The sequence below is a fragment of the Carassius gibelio genome, chromosome A16 (genome assembly GCF_023724105.1).
Source record: "Carassius gibelio isolate Cgi1373 ecotype wild population from Czech Republic chromosome A16, carGib1.2-hapl.c, whole genome shotgun sequence".
NCBI classification, from domain to species: Eukaryota; Metazoa; Chordata; class Actinopteri; order Cypriniformes; family Cyprinidae; genus Carassius; species Carassius gibelio.
In genome coordinates this window covers 30,144,179-30,166,779 of record NC_068386.1, presented here as the reverse complement: position 1 = coordinate 30,166,779, position 22,601 = coordinate 30,144,179, and positions in this window count along the sequence as shown.

Here is a 22,601-nt window from a genome sequence, read left to right as displayed (position 1 = left end):
GCCCAAATCTGCTCAAAAGCTTTTCTCTCTATCAGAGTAAGCTGTTTCATTCAGTATTAAGTGCAAATCTTGCCAAACTGATAGATGCTTATGCCTTATGCAATACAATGTTTTCTGCAATGCTGTAAGACAGTTTTTAATGTGTTAGAAGTTATATGCACAAAAACTTATGTTAGGACTTCAATGATCAAGATTGTCAGTTTACAGCTTTCTGAGTCCAGTAATGTTGAAATAGTGCTGCTGTTCAAATGAAGTGAAATCAAGCCCAAATCTGCTCAAAAGCTTTTCTCTCTATCAGAGTAAGCTGTTTCCTTCAGTATTAAGTGCAAATCTTGCCAAACTGATAGATGCTTATGCCTTATGAAATACAATGTTTTCTGCAATGCTGTAATACAGTTTTTAATGTGTTAGAAGTTATATGCACAAAAACTAATGTCAGGACTTCAATGATCAAGATTGTCACTTTACAGCTTTCTGAGTCCAGTAATGTTGAAATAGTGATTCTGTTCAAATGAAGTGAAACCAAGCCCAAATCTGCTCAAAAGCTTTTCTCTCTATCAGAGAAAGCTGTTTCATTCAGTATTAAGTGCAAATCTTGCCAAACTGATAGATGCTTATGCCTTATGCAATAGAATGTTTTTTGCAATGCTGTAAGACAGTTTTTAATGTGTTAGAAGTTATATGCACGAAAACTTATGTTAGGACTTCAATGATCAAGATTGTCAGTTTACAGCTTTCTGAGTCCAGTAATGTTGAAATAGTGATTCTGTTCAAATGAAGTGAAATCAAGCCCAAATCTGCTCAAAAGCTTTTCTCTCTATTAGAGAAAGCTGTTTCATTTAGTATTCAGTGCAAATCTTGCCAAACTGAAACATACTTATGTCTTATGTAATAAAATGTTTTCTGCAATGCTGTAAGACAGTTTTTAATGTGTTAGAAGTTATATGCACAAAAACTAATGTTAGGACTTCAATGATCAAGATTGTCAGTTTACAGCTTTCTGAGTCCAGTAATGTTGAAATAGTGAGTCTGTTCAAATGAAGTGAAATCAAGCCCAAATCTGCTCAAAAGCTTTTCTCTCTATCAGAGTAAGCTGTTTCATTCAGTATTAAGTGCAAATCTTGCCAAACTGATAGATGCTTATGCCTTATGAAATACAATGTTTTCTGCAATGCTGTAAGACAGTTTTTAATGTGTTAGAAGTTATATGCACAAAAACTAATGTTAGGACTTCAATGATCAAGATTGTCAGTTTACAGCTTTCTGAGTGCAGTAATGTTGAAATAGTGATTCTGTTCAAATGAAGTGAAACCAAGCCCAAATCTGCTCAAAAGCTTTTCTCTCTATTAGAGAGAGCTGTTTCATTCAGTATTCAGTGCAAATCTTGCCAAACTGAAAGATGTTTATGCCTTATGAAATACAATGTTTTCTGCAATGCTGTAAGACAGTTTTTAATGTGTTAGAAGTTATATGCACAAAAACTTATGTTAGGACTTCAATGATCAAGATTGTCAGTTTACAGCTTTCTGAGTCCAGTAATGTTGAAATAATGCTGCTGTTCAAATGAAGTGAAATCAAGCCCAAATCTGCTCAAAAGCTTTTCTCTCTATCAGAGTAAGCTGTTTCATTCAGTATTAAGTGCAAATCTTGCCAAACTGATAGATGCTTATGCCTTATGAAATACAATGTTTTCTGCAATGCTGTAAGACAGTTTTTAATGTGTTAGAAGTTATATGCACAAAAACTAATGTTAGGACTTCAATGATCAAGATTGTCAGTTTACAGCTTTCTGAGTCCAGTAATGTTGAAATAGTGATTCTGTTCAAATGAAGTGAAACCAAGCCCCAATCTGCTCAAAAGCTTTTCTCTCTATCAGAGTAAGCTGTTTCATTCAGTATTAAGTGCAAATCTTGCCAAACTGATAGATGCTTATGCCTTATGCAATACAATGTTTTCTGCAATGCTGTAAGACAGTTTTTAATGTGTTAGAAGTTATATGCACAAAAACTTATGTTAGGACTTCAATGATCAAGATTGTCAGTTTACAGCTTTCTGAGTCCAGTAATGTTGAAATAGTGCTGCTGTTCAAATGAAGTGAAATCAAGCCCAAATCTGCTCAAAAGCTTTTCTCTCTATCAGAGTAAGCTGTTTCCTTCAGTATTAAGTGCAAATCTTGCCAAACTGATAGATGCTTATGCCTTATGAAATACAATGTTTTCTGCAATGCTGTAATACAGTTTTTAATGTGTTAGAAGTTATATGCACAAAAACTAATGTTAGGACTTCAATGATCAAGATTGTCACTTTACAGCTTTCTGAGTCCAGTAATGTTGAAATAGTGATTCTGTTCAAATGAAGTGAAACTAAGCCCAAATCTGCTCAAAAGCTTTTCTCTCTATCAGAGTAAGCTGTTTCATTCAGTATTAAGTGCAAATCTTGCCAAACTGATAGATGCTTATGCCTTATGCAATACAATGTTTTCTGCAATGCTGTAAGACAGTTTTTAATGTGTTAGAAGTTATATGCACAAAAACTTATGTTAGGACTTCAATGATCAAGATTGTCAGTTTACAGCTTTCTGAGTCCAGTAATGTTGAAATAGTGCTGCTGTTCAAATGAAGTGAAATCAAGCCCAAATCTGCTCAAAAGCTTTTCTCTCTATCAGAGTAAGCTGTTTCATTCAGTATTAAGTGCAAATCTTGCCAAACTGATAGATGCTTGTGCCTTATGAAATACAATGTTTTCTGCAATGCTGTAAGACAGTTTTTAATGTGTTAGAAGTTATATGCACAAAAACTAATGTTAGGACTTCAATGATCAAGATTGTCAGTTTACAGCTTTCTGAGTCCAGTAATGTTGAAATAGTGATTCTGTTCAAATGAAGTTAAATCAAGCCCAAATCTGCTCAAAAGCTTTTCTCTCTATTAGAGAAAGCTGTTTCATTCAGTATTAAGTGCAAATCTTGCCAAACTGAAACATACTTATGTCTTATGTAATAAAATGTTTTCTGCAATGCTGTAAGACAGTTTTTAATGTGTTAGAAGTTATATGCACAAAAACTAATGTTAGGACTTCAATGATCAAGATTGTCAGTTTACAGCTTTCTGAGTCCAGTAATGTTGAAATAGTGATTCTGTTCAAATGAAGTGAAATCAAGCCCAAATCTGTTCAAAAGCTTTTCTCTCTATTAGAGAAAGCTGTTTCATTCAGTATTCAGTGCAAATCTTGCCAAACTGAAACATACTTATGTCTTATCTAATAAAATGTTTTCTGCAATGCTGTAAGACAGTTTTTAATGTGTTAGAAGTTATATGCACAAAAACTAATGTTAGGACTTCAATGATCAAGATTGTCAATTTACAGCTTTCTGAGTCCAGTAATGTTGAAATAGTGATTCTGTTCAAATGAAGTGAAATCAAGCCCAAATCTGCTCAAAAGCTTTTCTCTCTATCAGAGTAAGCTGTTTCATTCAGTATTAAGTGCAAATCTTGCCAAACTGATAGATGCTTATGCCTTATGCAATACAATGTTTTCTGCAATGCTGTAAGACAGTTTTTAATGTGTTAGAAGTTATATGCACAAAAACTTATGTTAGGACTTCAATGATCAAGATTTTCAGTTTACAGCTTTCTGAGTCCAGTAATGTTGAAATAGTGCTGCTGTTCAAATGAAGTGAAATCAAGCCCAAATCTGCTCAAAAGCTTTTCTCTCTATCAGAGTAAGCTGTTTCATTCAGTATTAAGTGCAAATCTTGCCAAACTGATAGATGCTTATGCCTTATGAAATACGATGTTTTCTGCAATGCTGTAAGACAGTTTTTAATGTGTTAGAAGTTATATGCACAAAAACTAATGTTAGGACTTCAGTGATCAAGATTGTCGGTTTACAGCTTTCTGAGTCCAGTAATGTTGAAATAGTGATTCTGTTCAAATGAAGTGAAACCAAGCCCAAATCTGCTCAAAAGCTTTTCTCTCTATCAGAGTAAGCTGTTTCATTCAGTATTAAGTGCAAATCTTGCCAAACTGATAGATGCTTATGCCTTATGAAATACAATGTTTTCTGCAATGCTGTAAGACAGTTTTTAATGTGTTAGAAGTTATATGCACAAAAACTAATGTTAGGACTTCAATGATCAAGATTGTCAGTTTACAGCTTTCTGAGTCCAGTAATGTTGAAATAGTGATTCTGTTCAAATGAAGTGAAATCAAGCCCAAATCTGTTCAAAAGCTTTTCTCTCTATTAGAGAAAGCTGTTTCATTCAGTATTCAGTGCAAATCTTGCCAAACTGAAACATACTTATGTCTTATCTAATAAAATGTTTTCTGCAATGCTGTAAGACAGTTTTTAATGTGTTAGAAGTTATATGCACAAAAACTAATGTTAGGACTTCAATGATCAAGATTGTCAGTTTACAGCTTTCTGAGTCCAGTAATGTTGAAATAGTGATTCTGTTCAAATGAAGTGAAATCAAGCCCAAATCTGCTCAAAAGCTTTTCTCTCTATCAGAGTAAGCTGTTTCATTCAGTATTAAGTGCAAATCTTGCCAAACTGATAGATGCTTATGCCTTATGCAATACAATGTTTTCTGCAATGCTGTAAGACAGTTTTTAATGTGTTAGAAGTTATATGCACAAAAACTTATGTTAGGACTTCAATGATCAAGATTGTCAGTTTACAGCTTTCTGAGTCCAGTAATGTTGAAATAGTGCTGCTGTTCAAATGAAGTGAAATCAAGCCCAAATCTGCTCAAAAGCTTTTCTCTCTATCAGAGTAAGCTGTTTCATTCAGTATTAAGTGCAAATCTTGCCAAACTGATAGATGCTTATGCCTTATGAAATACAATGTTTTCTGCAATGCTGTAAGACAGTTTTTAATGTGTTAGAAGTTATATGCACAAAAACTAATGTTAGGACTTCAATGATCAAGATTGTCAGTTTACAGCTTTCTGAGTCCAGTAATGTTGAAATAGTGATTCTGTTCAAATGAAGTGAAACCAAGCCCAAATCTGCTCAAAAGCTTTTCTCTCTATCAGAGTAAGCTGTTTCATTCAGTATTAAGTGCAAATCTTGCCAAACTGATAGATGCTTATGCCTTATGAAATACAATGTTTTCTGCAATGCTGTAAGACAGTTTTTAATGTGTTAGAAGTTATATGCACAAAAACTAATGTTAGGACTTCAATGATCAAGATTGTCAGTTTACAGCTTTCTGAGTCCAGTAATGTTGAAATAGTGATTCTGTTCAAATGAAGTGAAACCAAGCCCAAATCTGCTCAAAAGCTTTTCTCTCTATCAGAGTAAGCTGTTTCATTCAGTATTAAGTGCAAATCTTGCCAAACTGATAGATGCTTATGCCTTATGCAATACAATGTTTTCTGCAATGCTGTAAGACAGTTTTTAATGTGTTAGAAGTTATATGCACAAAAACTTATGTTAGGACTTCAATGATCAAGATTGTCAGTTTACAGCTTTCTGAGTCCAGTAATGTTGAAATAGTGCTGCTGTTCAAATGAAGTGAAATCAAGCCCAAATCTGCTCAAAAGCTTTTCTCTCTATCAGAGTAAGCTGTTTCCTTCAGTATTAAGTGCAAATCTTGCCAAACTGATAGATGCTTATGCCTTATGAAATACAATGTTTTCTGCAATGCTGTAATACAGTTTTTAATGTGTTAGAAGTTATATGCACAAAAACTAATGTTAGGACTTCAATGATCAAGATTGTCACTTTACAGCTTTCTGAGTCCAGTAATGTTGAAATAGTGATTCTGTTCAAATGAAGTGAAACCAAGCCCAAATCTGCTCAAAAGCTTTTCTCTCTATCAGAGTAAGCTGTTTCATTCAGTATTAAGTGCAAATCTTGCCAAACTGATAGATGCTTATGCCTTATGCAATACAATGTTTTCTGCAATGCTGTAAGACAGTTTTTAATGTGTTAGAAGTTATATGCACAAAAACTTATGTTAGGACTTCAATGATCAAGATTGTCAGTTTACAGCTTTCTGAGTCCAGTAATGTTGAAATAGTGCTGCTGTTCAAATGAAGTGAAATCAAGCCCAAATCTGCTCAAAAGCTTTTCTCTCTATCAGAGTAAGCTGTTTCCTTCAGTATTAAGTGCAAATCTTGCCAAACTGATAGATGCTTATGCCTTATGAAATACAATGTTTTCTGCAATGCTGTAATACAGTTTTTAATGTGTTAGAAGTTATATGCACAAAAACTAATGTTAGGACTTCAATGATCAAGATTGTCAGTTTACAGCTTTCTGAGTCCAGTAATGTTGAAATAGTGATTCTGTTCAAATGAAGTGAAACCAAGCCCAAATCTGCTCAAAAGCTTTTCTCTCTATCAGAGTAAGCTGTTTCATTCAGTATTAAGTGCAAATCTTGCCAAACTGATAGATGCTTATGCCTTATGAAATACAATGTTTTCTGCAATGCTGTAAGACAGTTTTTAATGTGTTAGAAGTTATATGCACAAAAACTAATGTTAGGACTTCAATGATCAAGATTGTCAGTTTACAGCTTTCTGAGTCCAGTAATGTTGAAATAGTGATTCTGTTCAAATGAAGTGAAATCAAGCCCAAATCTGTTCAAAAGCTTTTCTCTCTATTAGAGAAAGCTGTTTCATTCAGTATTCAGTGCAAATCTTGCCAAACTGAAACATACTTATGTCTTATCTAATAAAATGTTTTCTGCAATGCTGTAAGACAGTTTTTAATGTGTTAGAAGTTATATGCACAAAAACTAATGTTAGGACTTCAATGATCAAGATTGTCAGTTTACAGCTTTCTGAGTCCAGTAATGTTGAAATAGTAATTCTGTTCAAATGAAGTGAAATCAAGCCCAAATCTGCTCAAAAGCTTTTCTCTCTATCAGAGTAAGCTGTTTCATTCAGTATTAAGTGCAAATCTTGCCAAACTGATAGATGCTTATGCCTTATGCAATACAATGTTTTCTGCAATGCTGTAAGACAGTTTTTAATGTGTTAGAAGTTATATGCACAAAAACTTATGTTAGGACTTCAATGATCAAGATTGTCAGTTTACAGCTTTCTGAGTCCAGTAATGTTGAAATAGTGCTGCTGTTCAAATGAAGTGAAATCAAGCCCAAATCTGCTCAAAAGCTTTTCTCTCTATCAGAGTAAGCTGTTTCATTCAGTATTAAGTGCAAATCTTGCCAAACTGATAGATGCTTATGCCTTATGAAATACAATGTTTTCTGCAATGCTGTAAGACAGTTTTTAATGTGTTAGAAGTTATATGCACAAAAACTAATGTTAGGACTTCAATGATCAAGATTGTCAGTTTACAGCTTTCTGAGTCCAGTAATGTTGAAATAGTGATTCTGTTCAAATGAAGTGAAACCAAGCCCAAATCTGCTCAAAAGCTTTTCTCTCTATCAGAGTAAGCTGTTTCATTCAGTATTAAGTGCAAATCTTGCCAAACTGATAGATGCTTATGCCTTATGAAATACAATGTTTTCTGCAATGCTGTAAGACAGTTTTTAATGTGTTAGAAGTTATATGCACAAAAACTAATGTTAGGACTTCAATGATCAAGATTGTCAGTTTACAGCTTTCTGAGTCCAGTAATGTTGAAATAGTGATTCTGTTCAAATGAAGTGAAACCAAGCCCAAATCTGCTCAAAAGCTTTTCTCTCTATCAGAGTAAGCTGTTTCATTCAGTATTAAGTGCAAATCTTGCCAAACTGATAGATGCTTATGCCTTATGCAATACAATGTTTTCTGCAATGCTGTAAGACAGTTTTTAATGTGTTAGAAGTTATATGCACAAAAACTTATGTTAGGACTTCAATGATCAAGATTGTCAGTTTACAGCTTTCTGAGTCCAGTAATGTTGAAATAGTGCTGCTGTTCAAATGAAGTGAAATCAAGCCCAAATCTGCTCAAAAGCTTTTCTCTCTATCAGAGTAAGCTGTTTCCTTCAGTATTAAGTGCAAATCTTGCCAAACTGATAGATGCTTATGCCTTATGAAATACAATGTTTTCTGCAATGCTGTAATACAGTTTTTAATGTGTTAGAAGTTATATGCACAAAAACTAATGTTAGGACTTCAATGATCAAGATTGTCACTTTACAGCTTTCTGAGTCCAGTAATGTTGAAATAGTGATTCTGTTCAAATGAAGTGAAACCAAGCCCAAATCTGCTCAAAAGCTTTTCTCTCTATCAGAGTAAGCTGTTTCATTCAGTATTAAGTGCAAATCTTGCCAAACTGATAGATGCTTATGCCTTATGCAATACAATGTTTTCTGCAATGCTGTAAGACAGTTTTTAATGTGTTAGAAGTTATATGCACAAAAACTTATGTTTGGACTTCAATGATCAAGATTGTCAGTTTACAGCTTTCTGAGTCCAGTAATGTTGAAATAGTGCTGCTGTTCAAATGAAGTGAAATCAAGCCCAAATCTGCTCAAAAGCTTTTCTCTCTATCAGAGTAAGCTGTTTCCTTCAGTATTAAGTGCAAATCTTGCCAAACTGATAGATGCTTATGCCTTATGAAATACAATGTTTTCTGCAATGCTGTAATACAGTTTTTAATGTGTTAGAAGTTATATGCACAAAAACTAATGTTAGGACTTCAATGATCAAGATTGTCACTTTACAGCTTTCTGAGTCCAGTAATGTTGAAATAGTGATTCTGTTCAAATGAAGTGAAACCAAGCCCAAATCTGCTCAAAAGCTTTTCTCTCTATCAGAGAAAGCTGTTTCATTCAGTATTAAGTGCAAATCTTGCCAAACTGATAGATGCTTATGCCTTATGCAATAGAATGTTTTTTGCAATGCTGTAAGACAGTTTTTAATGTGTTAGAAGTTATATGCACAAAAACTTATGTTAGGACTTCAATGATCAAGATTGTCAGTTTACAGCTTTCTGAGTCCAGTAATGTTGAAATAGTGATTCTGTTCAAATGAAGTGAAATCAAGCCCAAATCTGCTCAAAAGCTTTTCTCTCTATCAGAGTAAGCTGTTTCATTCAGTATTAAGTGCAAATCTTGCCAAACTGATAGATGCTTATGCCTTATGCAATACAATGTTTTCTGCAATGCTGTAAGACAGTTTTTAATGTGTTAGAAGTTATATGCACAAAAACTTATGTTAGGACTTCAATGATCAAGATTGTCAGTTTACAGCTTTCTGAGTCCAGTAATGTTGAAATAGTGCTGCTGTTCAAATGAAGTGAAATCAAGCCCAAATCTGCTCAAAAGCTTTTCTCTCTATCAGAGTAAGCTGTTTCATTCAGTATTAAGTGCAAATCTTGCCAAACTGATAGATGCTTGTGCCTTATGAAATACAATGTTTTCTGCAATGCTGTAAGACAGTTTTTAATGTGTTAGAAGTTATATGCACAAAAACTAATGTTAGGACTTCAATGATCAAGATTGTCACTTTACAGCTTTCTGAGTCCAGTAATGTTGAAATAGTGATTCTGTTCAAATGAAGTGAAACCAAGCCCAAATCTGCTCAAAAGCTTTTCTCTCTATCAGAGTAAGCTGTTTCATTCAGTATTAAGTGCAAATCTTGCCAAACTGATAGATGCTTATGCCTTATGCAATACAATGTTTTCTGCAATGCTGTAAGACAGTTTTTAATGTGTTAGAAGTTATATGCACAAAAACTTATGTTAGGACTTCAATGATCAAGATTGTCAGTTTACAGCTTTCTGAGTCCAGTAATGTTGAAATAGTGCTGCTGTTCAAATGAAGTGAAATCAAGCCCAAATCTGCTCAAAAGCTTTTCTCTCTATCAGAGTAAGCTGTTTCCTTCAGTATTAAGTGCAAATCTTGCCAAACTGATAGATGCTTATGCCTTATGAAATACAATGTTTTCTGCAATGCTGTAATACAGTTTTTAATGTGTTAGAAGTTATATGCACAAAAACTAATGTTAGGACTTCAATGATCAAGATTGTCAGTTTACAGCTTTCTGAGTCCAGTAATGTTGAAATAGTGATTCTGTTCAAATGAAGTGAAACCAAGCCCAAATCTGCTCAAAAGCTTTTCTCTCTATCAGAGTAAGCTGTTTCATTCAGTATTAAGTGCAAATCTTGCCAAACTGATAGATGCTTATGCCTTATGAAATACAATGTTTTCTGCAATGCTGTAAGACAGTTTTTAATGTGTTAGAAGTTATATGCACAAAAACTAATGTTAGGACTTCAATGATCAAGATTGTCAGTTTACAGCTTTCTGAGTCCAGTAATGTTGAAATAGTGATTCTGTTCAAATGAAGTGAAATCAAGCCCAAATCTGTTCAAAAGCTTTTCTCTCTATTAGAGAAAGCTGTTTCATTCAGTATTCAGTGCAAATCTTGCCAAACTGAAACATACTTATGTCTTATCTAATAAAATGTTTTCTGCAATGCTGTAAGACAGTTTTTAATGTGTTAGAAGTTATATGCACAAAAACTAATGTTAGGACTTCAATGATCAAGATTGTCAGTTTACAGCTTTCTGAGTCCAGTAATGTTGAAATAGTAATTCTGTTCAAATGAAGTGAAATCAAGCCCAAATCTGCTCAAAAGCTTTTCTCTCTATCAGAGTAAGCTGTTTCATTCAGTATTAAGTGCAAATCTTGCCAAACTGATAGATGCTTATGCCTTATGCAATACAATGTTTTCTGCAATGCTGTAAGACAGTTTTTAATGTGTTAGAAGTTATATGCACAAAAACTTATGTTAGGACTTCAATGATCAAGATTGTCAGTTTACAGCTTTCTGAGTCCAGTAATGTTGAAATAGTGCTGCTGTTCAAATGAAGTGAAATCAAGCCCAAATCTGCTCAAAAGCTTTTCTCTCTATCAGAGTAAGCTGTTTCATTCAGTATTAAGTGCAAATCTTGCCAAACTGATAGATGCTTATGCCTTATGAAATACAATGTTTTCTGCAATGCTGTAAGACAGTTTTTAATGTGTTAGAAGTTATATGCACAAAAACTAATGTTAGGACTTCAATGATCAAGATTGTCAGTTTACAGCTTTCTGAGTCCAGTAATGTTGAAATAGTGATTCTGTTCAAATGAAGTGAAACCAAGCCCAAATCTGCTCAAAAGCTTTTCTCTCTATCAGAGTAAGCTGTTTCATTCAGTATTAAGTGCAAATCTTGCCAAACTGATAGATGCTTATGCCTTATGAAATACAATGTTTTCTGCAATGCTGTAAGACAGTTTTTAATGTGTTAGAAGTTATATGCACAAAAACTAATGTTAGGACTTCAATGATCAAGATTGTCAGTTTACAGCTTTCTGAGTCCAGTAATGTTGAAATAGTGATTCTGTTCAAATGAAGTGAAACCAAGCCCAAATCTGCTCAAAAGCTTTTCTCTCTATCAGAGTAAGCTGTTTCATTCAGTATTAAGTGCAAATCTTGCCAAACTGATAGATGCTTATGCCTTATGCAATACAATGTTTTCTGCAATGCTGTAAGACAGTTTTTAATGTGTTAGAAGTTATATGCACAAAAACTTATGTTAGGACTTCAATGATCAAGATTGTCAGTTTACAGCTTTCTGAGTCCAGTAATGTTGAAATAGTGCTGCTGTTCAAATGAAGTGAAATCAAGCCCAAATCTGCTCAAAAGCTTTTCTCTCTATCAGAGTAAGCTGTTTCCTTCAGTATTAAGTGCAAATCTTGCCAAACTGATAGATGCTTATGCCTTATGAAATACAATGTTTTCTGCAATGCTGTAATACAGTTTTTAATGTGTTAGAAGTTATATGCACAAAAACTAATGTTAGGACTTCAATGATCAAGATTGTCACTTTACAGCTTTCTGAGTCCAGTAATGTTGAAATAGTGATTCTGTTCAAATGAAGTGAAACCAAGCCCAAATCTGCTCAAAAGCTTTTCTCTCTATCAGAGTAAGCTGTTTCATTCAGTATTAAGTGCAAATCTTGCCAAACTGATAGATGCTTATGCCTTATGCAATACAATGTTTTCTGCAATGCTGTAAGACAGTTTTTAATGTGTTAGAAGTTATATGCACAAAAACTTATGTTTGGACTTCAATGATCAAGATTGTCAGTTTACAGCTTTCTGAGTCCAGTAATGTTGAAATAGTGCTGCTGTTCAAATGAAGTGAAATCAAGCCCAAATCTGCTCAAAAGCTTTTCTCTCTATCAGAGTAAGCTGTTTCCTTCAGTATTAAGTGCAAATCTTGCCAAACTGATAGATGCTTATGCCTTATGAAATACAATGTTTTCTGCAATGCTGTAATACAGTTTTTAATGTGTTAGAAGTTATATGCACAAAAACTAATGTTAGGACTTCAATGATCAAGATTGTCACTTTACAGCTTTCTGAGTCCAGTAATGTTGAAATAGTGATTCTGTTCAAATGAAGTGAAACCAAGCCCAAATCTGCTCAAAAGCTTTTCTCTCTATCAGAGAAAGCTGTTTCATTCAGTATTAAGTGCAAATCTTGCCAAACTGATAGATGCTTATGCCTTATGCAATAGAATGTTTTTTGCAATGCTGTAAGACAGTTTTTAATGTGTTAGAAGTTATATGCACAAAAACTTATGTTAGGACTTCAATGATCAAGATTGTCAGTTTACAGCTTTCTGAGTCCAGTAATGTTGAAATAGTGATTCTGTTCAAATGAAGTGAAATCAAGCCCAAATCTGCTCAAAAGCTTTTCTCTCTATTAGAGAAAGCTGTTTCATTTAGTATTCAGTGCAAATCTTGCCAAACTGAAACATACTTATGTCTTATGTAATAAAATGTTTTCTGCAATGCTGTAAGACAGTTTTTAATGTGTTAGAAGTTATATGCACAAAAACTAATGTTAGGACTTCAATGATCAAGATTGTCAGTTTACAGCTTTCTGAGTCCAGTAATGTTGAAATAGTGAGTCTGTTCAAATGAAGTGAAATCAAGCCCAAATCTGCTCAAAAGCTTTTCTCTCTATCAGAGTAAGCTGTTTCATTCAGTATTAAGTGCAAATCTTGCCAAACTGATAGATGCTTATGCCTTATGAAATACAATGTTTTCTGCAATGCTGTAAGACAGTTTTTAATGTGTTAGAAGTTATATGCACAAAAACTAATGTTAGGACTTCAATGATCAAGATTGTCAGTTTACAGCTTTCTGAGTGCAGTAATGTTGAAATAGTGATTCTGTTCAAATGAAGTGAAACCAAGCCCAAATCTGCTCAAAAGCTTTTCTCTCTATTAGAGAGAGCTGTTTCATTCAGTATTCAGTGCAAATCTTGCCAAACTGAAAGATGTTTATGCCTTATGAAATACAATGTTTTCTGCAATGCTGTAAGACAGTTTTTAATGTGTTAGAAGTTATATGCACAAAAACTTATGTTAGGACTTCAATGATCAAGATTGTCAGTTTACAGCTTTCTGAGTCCAGTAATGTTGAAATAATGCTGCTGTTCAAATGAAGTGAAATCAAGCCCAAATCTGCTCAAAAGCTTTTCTCTCTATCAGAGTAAGCTGTTTCATTCAGTATTAAGTGCAAATCTTGCCAAACTGATAGATGCTTATGCCTTATGAAATACAATGTTTTCTGCAATGCTGTAAGACAGTTTTTAATGTGTTAGAAGTTATATGCACAAAAACTAATGTTAGGACTTCAATGATCAAGATTGTCAGTTTACAGCTTTCTGAGTCCAGTAATGTTGAAATAGTGATTCTGTTCAAATGAAGTGAAACCAAGCCCCAATCTGCTCAAAAGCTTTTCTCTCTATCAGAGTAAGCTGTTTCATTCAGTATTAAGTGCAAATCTTGCCAAACTGATAGATGCTTATGCCTTATGCAATACAATGTTTTCTGCAATGCTGTAAGACAGTTTTTAATGTGTTAGAAGTTATATGCACAAAAACTTATGTTAGGACTTCAATGATCAAGATTGTCAGTTTACAGCTTTCTGAGTCCAGTAATGTTGAAATAGTGCTGCTGTTCAAATGAAGTGAAATCAAGCCCAAATCTGCTCAAAAGCTTTTCTCTCTATCAGAGTAAGCTGTTTCCTTCAGTATTAAGTGCAAATCTTGCCAAACTGATAGATGCTTATGCCTTATGAAATACAATGTTTTCTGCAATGCTGTAATACAGTTTTTAATGTGTTAGAAGTTATATGCACAAAAACTAATGTTAGGACTTCAATGATCAAGATTGTCACTTTACAGCTTTCTGAGTCCAGTAATGTTGAAATAGTGATTCTGTTCAAATGAAGTGAAACCAAGCCCAAATCTGCTCAAAAGCTTTTCTCTCTATCAGAGTAAGCTGTTTCATTCAGTATTAAGTGCAAATCTTGCCAAACTGATAGATGCTTATGCCTTATGCAATACAATGTTTTCTGCAATGCTGTAAGACAGTTTTTAATGTGTTAGAAGTTATATGCACAAAAACTTATGTTAGGACTTCAATGATCAAGATTGTCAGTTTACAGCTTTCTGAGTCCAGTAATGTTGAAATAGTGCTGCTGTTCAAATGAAGTGAAATCAAGCCCAAATCTGCTCAAAAGCTTTTCTCTCTATCAGAGTAAGCTGTTTCATTCAGTATTAAGTGCAAATCTTGCCAAACTGATAGATGCTTGTGCCTTATGAAATACAATGTTTTCTGCAATGCTGTAAGACAGTTTTTAATGTGTTAGAAGTTATATGCACAAAAACTAATGTTAGGACTTCAATGATCAAGATTGTCAGTTTACAGCTTTCTGAGTCCAGTAATGTTGAAATAGTGATTCTGTTCAAATGAAGTTAAATCAAGCCCAAATCTGCTCAAAAGCTTTTCTCTCTATTAGAGAAAGCTGTTTCATTCAGTATTAAGTGCAAATCTTGCCAAACTGAAACATACTTATGTCTTATGTAATAAAATGTTTTCTGCAATGCTGTAAGACAGTTTTTAATGTGTTAGAAGTTATATGCACAAAAACTAATGTTAGGACTTCAATGATCAAGATTGTCAGTTTACAGCTTTCTGAGTCCAGTAATGTTGAAATAGTGATTCTGTTCAAATGAAGTGAAATCAAGCCCAAATCTGTTCAAAAGCTTTTCTCTCTATTAGAGAAAGCTGTTTCATTCAGTATTCAGTGCAAATCTTGCCAAACTGAAACATACTTATGTCTTATCTAATAAAATGTTTTCTGCAATGCTGTAAGACAGTTTTTAATGTGTTAGAAGTTATATGCACAAAAACTAATGTTAGGACTTCAATGATCAAGATTGTCAATTTACAGCTTTCTGAGTCCAGTAATGTTGAAATAGTGATTCTGTTCAAATGAAGTGAAATCAAGCCCAAATCTGCTCAAAAGCTTTTCTCTCTATCAGAGTAAGCTGTTTCATTCAGTATTAAGTGCAAATCTTGCCAAACTGATAGATGCTTATGCCTTATGCAATACAATGTTTTCTGCAATGCTGTAAGACAGTTTTTAATGTGTTAGAAGTTATATGCACAAAAACTTATGTTAGGACTTCAATGATCAAGATTTTCAGTTTACAGCTTTCTGAGTCCAGTAATGTTGAAATAGTGCTGCTGTTCAAATGAAGTGAAATCAAGCCCAAATCTGCTCAAAAGCTTTTCTCTCTATCAGAGTAAGCTGTTTCATTCAGTATTAAGTGCAAATCTTGCCAAACTGATAGATGCTTATGCCTTATGAAATACGATGTTTTCTGCAATGCTGTAAGACAGTTTTTAATGTGTTAGAAGTTATATGCACAAAAACTAATGTTAGGACTTCAGTGATCAAGATTGTCGGTTTACAGCTTTCTGAGTCCAGTAATGTTGAAATAGTGATTCTGTTCAAATGAAGTGAAACCAAGCCCAAATCTGCTCAAAAGCTTTTCTCTCTATCAGAGTAAGCTGTTTCATTCAGTATTAAGTGCAAATCTTGCCAAACTGATAGATGCTTATGCCTTATGAAATACAATGTTTTCTGCAATGCTGTAAGACAGTTTTTAATGTGTTAGAAGTTATATGCACAAAAACTAATGTTAGGACTTCAATGATCAAGATTGTCAGTTTACAGCTTTCTGAGTCCAGTAATGTTGAAATAGTGATTCTGTTCAAATGAAGTGAAATCAAGCCCAAATCTGTTCAAAAGCTTTTCTCTCTATTAGAGAAAGCTGTTTCATTCAGTATTCAGTGCAAATCTTGCCAAACTGAAACATACTTATGTCTTATCTAATAAAATGTTTTCTGCAATGCTGTAAGACAGTTTTTAATGTGTTAGAAGTTATATGCACAAAAACTTATGTTTGGACTTCAATGATCAAGATTGTCAGTTTACAGCTTTCTGAGTCCAGTAATGTTGAAATAGTGCTGCTGTTCAAATGAAGTGAAATCAAGCCCAAATCTGCTCAAAAGCTTTTCTCTCTATCAGAGTAAGCTGTTTCCTTCAGTATTAAGTCAAAATCTTGCCAAACTGATAGATGCTTATGCCTTATGAAATACAATGTTTTCTGCAATGCTGTAATACAGTTTTTAATGTGTTAGAAGTTATATGCACAAAAACTAATGTTAGGACTTCAATGATCAAGATTGTCACTTTACAGCTTTCTGAGTCCAGTAATGTTGAAATAGTGATTCTGTTCAAATGAAGTGAAACCAAGCCCAAATCTGCTCAAAAGCTTTTCTCTCTATCAGAGAAAGCTGTTTCATTCAGTATTAAGTGCAAATCTTGCCAAACTGATAGATGCTTATGCCTTATGCAATAGAATGTTTTTTGCAATGCTGTAAGACAGTTTTTAATGTGTTAGAAGTTATATGCACAAAAACTTATGTTAGGACTTCAATGATCAAGATTGTCAGTTTACAGCTTTCTGAGTCCAGTAATGTTGAAATAGTGATTCTGTTCAAATGAAGTGAAATCAAGCCCAAATCTGCTCAAAAGCTTTTCTCTCTATTAGAGAAAGCTGTTTCATTTAGTATTCAGTGCAAATCTTGCCAAACTGAAACATACTTATGTCTTATGTAATAAAATGTTTTCTGCAATGCTGTAAGACAGTTTTTAATGTGTTAGAAGTTATATGCACAAAAACTAATGTTAGGACTTCAATGATCAAGATTGTCAGTTTACAGCTTTCTGAGTCCAGTAATGTTGAAATAGTGAGTCTGTTCAAATGAAGTGAAATCAAGCCCAAATCTGCTCAAAAGCTTTTCTCTCTATCAGAGTAAGCTGTTTCATTCAGTATTAAGTGCAAATCTTGCCAAACTGATAAATGCTTATGCCTTATGAAATACAATGTTTTCTGCAATGCTGTAAGACAGTTTTTAATGTGTTAGAAGTTATATGCACAAAAACTAATGTTAGGACTTCAATGATCAAGATTGTCAGTTTACAGCTTTCTGAGTGCAGTAATGTTGAAATAGTGATTCTGTTCAAATGAAGTGAAACCAAGCCCAAATCTGCTCAAAAGCTTTTCTCTCTATTAGAGAGAGCTGTTTCATTCAGTATTCAGTGCAAATCTTGCCAAACTGAAAGATGTTTATGCCTTATGAAATACAATGTTTTCTGCAATGCTGTAAGACAGTTTTTAATGTGTTAGAAGTTATATGCACAAAAACTTATGTTAGGACTTCAATGATCAAGATTGTCAGTTTACAGCTTTCTGAGTCCAGTAATGTTGAAATAATGCTGCTGTTCAAATGAAGTGAAATCAAGCCCAAATCTGCTCAAAAGCTTTTCTCTCTATCAGAGTAAGCTGTTTCATTCAGTATTAAGTGCAAATCTTGCCAAACTGATAGATGCTTATGCCTTATGAAATACAATGTTTTCTGCAATGCTGTAAGACAGTTTTTAATGTGTTAGAAGTTATATGCACAAAAACTAATGTTAGGACTTCAATGATCAAGATTGTCAGTTTACAGCTTTCTGAGTCCAGTAATGTTGAAATAGTGATTCTGTTCAAATGAAGTGAAACCAAGCCCCAATCTGCTCAAAAGCTTTTCTCTCTATCAGAGTAAGCTGTTTCATTCAGTATTAAGTGCAAATCTTGCCAAACTGATAGATGCTTATGCCTTATGCAATACAATGTTTTCTGCAATGCTGTAAGACAGTTTTTAATGTGTTAGAAGTTATATGCACAAAAACTTATGTTAGGACTTCAATGATCAAGATTGTCAGTTTACAGCTTTCTGAGTCCAGTAATGTTGAAATAGTGCTGCTGTTCAAATGAAGTGAAATCAAGCCCAAATCTGCTCAAAAGCTTTTCTCTCTATCAGAGTAAGCTGTTTCCTTCAGTATTAAGTGCAAATCTTGCCAAACTGATAGATGCTTATGCCTTATGAAATACAATGTTTTCTGCAATGCTGTAATACAGTTTTTAATGTGTTAGAAGTTATATGCACAAAAACTAATGTTAGGACTTCAATGATCAAGATTGTCACTTTACAGCTTTCTGAGTCCAGTAATGTTGAAATAGTGATTCTGTTCAAATGAAGTGAAACCAAGCCCAAATCTGCTCAAAAGCTTTTCTCTCTATCAGAGTAAGCTGTTTCATTCAGTATTAAGTGCAAATCTTGCCAAACTGATAGATGCTTATGCCTTATGCAATACAATGTTTTCTGCAATGCTGTAAGACAGTTTTTAATGTGTTAGAAGTTATATGCACAAAAACTTATGTTAGGACTTCAATGATCAAGATTGTCAGTTTACAGCTTTCTGAGTCCAGTAATGTTGAAATAGTGCTGCTGTTCAAATGAAGTGAAATCAAGCCCAAATCTGCTCAAAAGCTTTTCTCTCTATCAGAGTAAGCTGTTTCATTCAGTATTAAGTGCAAATCTTGCCAAACTGATAGATGCTTGTGCCTTATGAAATACAATGTTTTCTGCAATGCTGTAAGACAGTTTTTAATGTGTTAGAAGTTATATGCACAAAAACTTATGTTTGGACTTCAATGATCAAGATTGTCAGTTTACAGCTTTCTGAGTCCAGTAATGTTGAAATAGTGCTGCTGTTCAAATGAAGTGAAATCAAGCCCAAATCTGCTCAAAAGCTTTTCTCTCTATCAGAGTAAGCTGTTTCCTTCAGTATTAAGTCAAAATCTTGCCAAACTGATAGATGCTTATGCCTTATGAAATACAATGTTTTCTGCAATGCTGTAATACAGTTTTTAATGTGTTAGAAGTTATATGCACAAAAACTAATGTTAGGACTTCAATGATCAAGATTGTCACTTTACAGCTTTCTGAGTCCAGTAATGTTGAAATAGTGATTCTGTTCAAATGAAGTGAAACCAAGCCCAAATCTGCTCAAAAGCTTTTCTCTCTATCAGAGAAAGCTGTTTCATTCAGTATTAAGTGCAAATCTTGCCAAACTGATAGATGCTTATGCCTTATGCAATAGAATGTTTTTTGCAATGCTGTAAGACAGTTTTTAATGTGTTAGAAGTTATATGCACAAAAACTTATGTTAGGACTTCAATGATCAAGATTGTCAGTTTACAGCTTTCTGAGTCCAGTAATGTTGAAATAGTGATTCTGTTCAAATGAAGTGAAATCAAGCCCAAATCTGCTCAAAAGCTTTTCTCTCTATTAGAGAAAGCTGTTTCATTTAGTATTCAGTGCAAATCTTGCCAAACTGAAACATACTTATGTCTTATGTAATAAAATGTTTTCTGCAATGCTGTAAGACAGTTTTTAATGTGTTAGAAGTTATATGCACAAAAACTAATGTTAGGACTTCAATGATCAAGATTGTCAGTTTACAGCTTTCTGAGTCCAGTAATGTTGAAATAGTGAGTCTGTTCAAATGAAGTGAAATCAAGCCCAAATCTGCTCAAAAGCTTTTCTCTCTATCAGAGTAAGCTGTTTCATTCAGTATTAAGTGCAAATCTTGCCAAACTGATAAATGCTTATGCCTTATGAAATACAATGTTTTCTGCAATGCTGTAAGACAGTTTTTAATGTGTTAGAAGTTATATGCACAAAAACTAATGTTAGGACTTCAATGATCAAGATTGTCAGTTTACAGCTTTCTGAGTGCAGTAATGTTGAAATAGTGATTCTGTTCAAATGAAGTGAAACCAAGCCCAAATCTGCTCAAAAGCTTTTCTCTCTATTAGAGAGAGCTGTTTCATTCAGTATTCAGTGCAAATCTTGCCAAACTGAAAGATGTTTATGCCTTATGAAATACAATGTTTTCTGCAATGCTGTAAGACAGTTTTTAATGTGTTAGAAGTTATATGCACAAAAACTTATGTTAGGACTTCAATGATCAAGATTGTCAGTTTACAGCTTTCTGAGTCCAGTAATGTTGAAATAATGCTGCTGTTCAAATGAAGTGAAATCAAGCCCAAATCTGCTCAAAAGCTTTTCTCTCTATCAGAGTAAGCTGTTTCATTCAGTATTAAGTGCAAATCTTGCCAAACTGATAGATGCTTATGCCTTATGAAATACAATGTTTTCTGCAATGCTGTAAGACAGTTTTTAATGTGTTAGAAGTTATATGCACAAAAACTAATGTTAGGACTTCAATGATCAAGATTGTCAGTTTACAGCTTTCTGAGTCCAGTAATGTTGAAATAGTGATTCTGTTCAAATGAAGTGAAACCAAGCCCCAATCTGCTCAAAAGCTTTTCTCTCTATCAGAGTAAGCTGTTTCATTCAGTATTAAGTGCAAATCTTGCCAAACTGATAGATGCTTATGCCTTATGCAATACAATGTTTTCTGCAATGCTGTAAGACAGTTTTTAATGTGTTAGAAGTTATATGCACAAAAACTTATGTTAGGACTTCAATGATCAAGATTGTCAGTTTACAGCTTTCTGAGTCCAGTAATGTTGAAATAGTGCTGCTGTTCAAATGAAGTGAAATCAAGCCCAAATCTGCTCAAAAGCTTTTCTCTCTATCAGAGTAAGCTGTTTCCTTCAGTATTAAGTGCAAATCTTGCCAAACTGATAGATGCTTATGCCTTATGAAATACAATGTTTTCTGCAATGCTGTAATACAGTTTTTAATGTGTTAGAAGTTATATGCACAAAAACTAATGTTAGGACTTCAATGATCAAGATTGTCACTTTACAGCTTTCTGAGTCCAGTAATGTTGAAATAGTGATTCTGTTCAAATGAAGTGAAACCAAGCCCAAATCTGCTCAAAAGCTTTTCTCTCTATCAGAGTAAGCTGTTTCATTCAGTATTAAGTGCAAATCTTGCCAAACTGATAGATGCTTATGCCTTATGCAATACAATGTTTTCTGCAATGCTGTAAGACAGTTTTTAATGTGTTAGAAGTTATATGCACAAAAACTTATGTTAGGACTTCAATGATCAAGATTGTCAGTTTACAGCTTTCTGAGTCCAGTAATGTTGAAATAGTGCTGCTGTTCAAATGAAGTGAAATCAAGCCCAAATCTGCTCAAAAGCTTTTCTCTCTATCAGAGTAAGCTGTTTCATTCAGTATTAAGTGCAAATCTTGCCAAACTGATAGATGCTTGTGCCTTATGAAATACAATGTTTTCTGCAATGCTGTAAGACAGTTTTTAATGTGTTAGAAGTTATATGCACAAAAACTAATGTTAGGACTTCAATGATCAAGATTGTCAGTTTACAGCTTTCTGAGTCCAGTAATGTTGAAATAGTGATTCTGTTCAAATGAAGTTAAATCAAGCCCAAATTTGCTCAAAAGCTTTTCTCTCTATTAGAGAAAGCTGTTTCATTCAGTATTAAGTGCAAATCTTGCCAAACTGAAACATACTTATGTCTTATGTAATAAAATGTTTTCTGCAATGCTGTAAGACAGTTTTTAATGTGTTAGAAGTTATATGCACAAAAACTAATGTTAGGACTTCAATGATCAAGATTGTCAGTTTACAGCTTTCTGAGTCCAGTAATGTTGAAATAGTGATTCTGTTCAAATGAAGTGAAATCAAGCCCAAATCTGTTCAAAAGCTTTTCTCTCTATTAGAAAAAGCTGTTTCATTCAGTATTCAGTGCAAATCTTGCCAAACTGAAACATACTTATGTCTTATCTAATAAAATGTTTTCTGCAATGCTGTAAGACAGTTTTTAATGTGTTAGAAGTTATATGCACAAAAACTAATGTTAGGACTTCAATGATCAAGATTGTCAATTTACAGCTTTCTGAGTCCAGTAATGTTGAAATAGTGATTCTGTTCAAATGAAGTGAAATCAAGCCCAAATCTGCTCAAAAGCTTTTCTCTCTATCAGAGTAAGCTGTTTCATTCAGTATTAAGTGCAAATCTTGCCAAACTGATAGATGCTTATGCCTTATGCAATACAATGTTTTCTGCAATGCTGTAAGACAGTTTTTAATGTGTTAGAAGTTATATGCACAAAAACTTATGTTAGGACTTCAATGATCAAGATTTTCAGTTTACAGCTTTCTGAGTCCAGTAATGTTGAAATAGTGCTGCTGTTCAAATGAAGTGAAATCAAGCCCAAATCTGCTCAAAAGCTTTTCTCTCTATCAGAGTAAGCTGTTTCATTCAGTATTAAGTGCAAATCTTGCCAAACTGATAGATGCTTATGCCTTATGAAATACGATGTTTTCTGCAATGCTGTAAGACAGTTTTTAATGTGTTAGAAGTTATATGCACAAAATCTAATGTTAGGACTTCAGTGATCAAGATTGTCGGTTTACAGCTTTCTGAGTCCAGTAATGTTGAAATAGTGATTCTGTTC